General features: G+C 40.5%; 1 pseudogene; it reads right to left on the bottom strand.

The window, feature by feature from the left end:
* Positions 1-824: 824 nt before the first annotated feature.
* On the bottom strand, positions 825-1,386 carry LOC149213072 (uncharacterized protein At2g38710 pseudogene; annotated as a pseudogene).
* Positions 1,387-2,007: the final 621 nt, after the last annotated feature.

The raw sequence follows: 2,007 nt of genomic DNA, 5'->3' as shown, positions 1-2,007 counted from the left end.
GGTGTTCTGACAGCAACAACACGCAGGGAACACAGCTCTTCAAGCACGCAGGGATCCTTCAACGCATAGCTGGAACACAGCTCTTCACGCACGCAAGGATCCTTCAACGCCTAGCTTCTCTTCCCTTCAACGCCCAGGCTGCCCTTGGAGCTCTGATACCACTTATTGAGTTAATGGCAGAGAAAGAAAGAACACAAGAACAAAATGAGAGAGGACTAAGAAAAATAAACTGAATATGAATCTGTTTTATTCGATGATCAATATCTTCTACATGACATTCGATATATTCATGTATTTACCGTTACAAAACCAAAAGCTATTCGTTACAAAGAAAACTGTACATAACTAAAAACTAAACTACGATTGAAATTCGTTGTCAAACTAACATCATTGTCCTTCTGCAAGAAACTGCATCTACTCCTCTTTACCATACTCGGGTTGTTGGATAGAAACGTGACAACACATGGAATCGCACCAACGTGCCGACAGTCATATACACATGAAGAGGCACATGGAAGCGCACCATCATGTGGCAAAGCATACGAAATAAGACTCTATGGCAAAAAAATAAAAATCACGGGTAATAAGACTCTGCATTATATGAATGGAATTGTGAATATTCGATAGGCTGAAAAATTATTTAACATGATATAAATCGAACAAACTTTATATTAAGCTTTATGTTTTGGTTCAAGCTAATGATAATGGTATCGATCGCTATATACCATGCCGTGGGCAGTTATAATAAGAAAATAAATCAGTGACCCATCCTTCCACTCCGATTCAAATCCTTGTGAGTTTGTTTCAACTTCACACAGAAGCCTTCACATTAATAAAATGTCCTCGTTAACAGGGATAGTACCTTTGGTTTTCATTGCAAACGTAACATAATCAGTGTAATGCATGCTGTAAACACTGGTTTGGTAACGAATAATGTGTGGTTTGGTAACGAATAATGTGGATTCCTTCGGGAAGAGACTCAGTTATGTTTCCCATATATCCTGATTGGCGCATCAGTGAGTCAATTGTCTCCGTTTTCGTCCAACCTTGTTCTGCAGCTATTTCTGGCAAGTAAGTTCCAACGCGTCTTCTACTATCCGAGTCAGTAAACTCAATAATGATGCCATGCTTTCCAATTTCCCAGTTCAAATAACTCAAGTAGAGCACTTCTAAGCGTGTAGGCTTTCAACCCCTTAGAAATACACGTGGCTTCCAATGAACCAGTCCATCCTCTGAGAGTAAGCTCCCCACCAATAACCCTTTTCCATGCGACGAATAATGAATGTTGGCCCTTGTCAAAGGTAGGAGCCGACCGAGCTCGCCCGTGTAATGGGCCACCAAAGTGTCGAAGCAGTACACCACCATTTCTTTTCTTGCGCGCACCATCTCGAATCCTCTTAGTGGATGAATTCCTCGCTACAGACGAAGGGTACCAGTGCAAATAACAGAGAAATGACAATTTCAATTTCGTTCTGTATATCGAATTTACCTTATATTTTATTCATATATGCATGATGATGCCGAAATTAATCATGCATAATGAATGCATGATACATGTTGAAATTATGTCAACGGCATATTCCAAGAAAGGCCATAAAGATTATGATTCATTTACCTAAAAATAAACAAAGAAATATAAATTTAACACATATAAATTTAGATTAGGCTTTCTCAATTAGAATCAACCTTTTCTCTCCGAAGGTGGTAAAACCTATCAACTCAGGTGTCAAACCAACAGTGAGGACAGCCATCTCTGGCTGCTATCCGCGAATGCTGGGTTTGACTCATCACTGTTAAATAGGAAAACCACGCCACCTGGCATAACCCTGCTGGTGGTCCGTAATCGGGAGCAGGCTCTCACTCCTGCCAGATGCCTCTGGGTCTTGGGCCGTTACCCTGTTTCCTTACGTCCGAGGAAGACGAGCTCTTAGCCAAGCAGAAGCAGTTTTACGGCATACTCCAGGCCGAATTAGAATCAACCTTTTATATATATATAAATAATTTTAG

This window comes from Pinus tabuliformis, chromosome 1_1 (assembly GCF_031772625.1).
Source record: "Pinus tabuliformis cultivar Carrire ecotype Pingquan chromosome 1_1, CPIR1, whole genome shotgun sequence".
NCBI lineage: Eukaryota > Viridiplantae > Streptophyta > Pinopsida > Pinales > Pinaceae > Pinus > Pinus tabuliformis.
The sequence above is the reverse complement of the archived record's forward strand: the minus strand, read 5'-3'. Positions and strand labels throughout refer to the sequence as shown.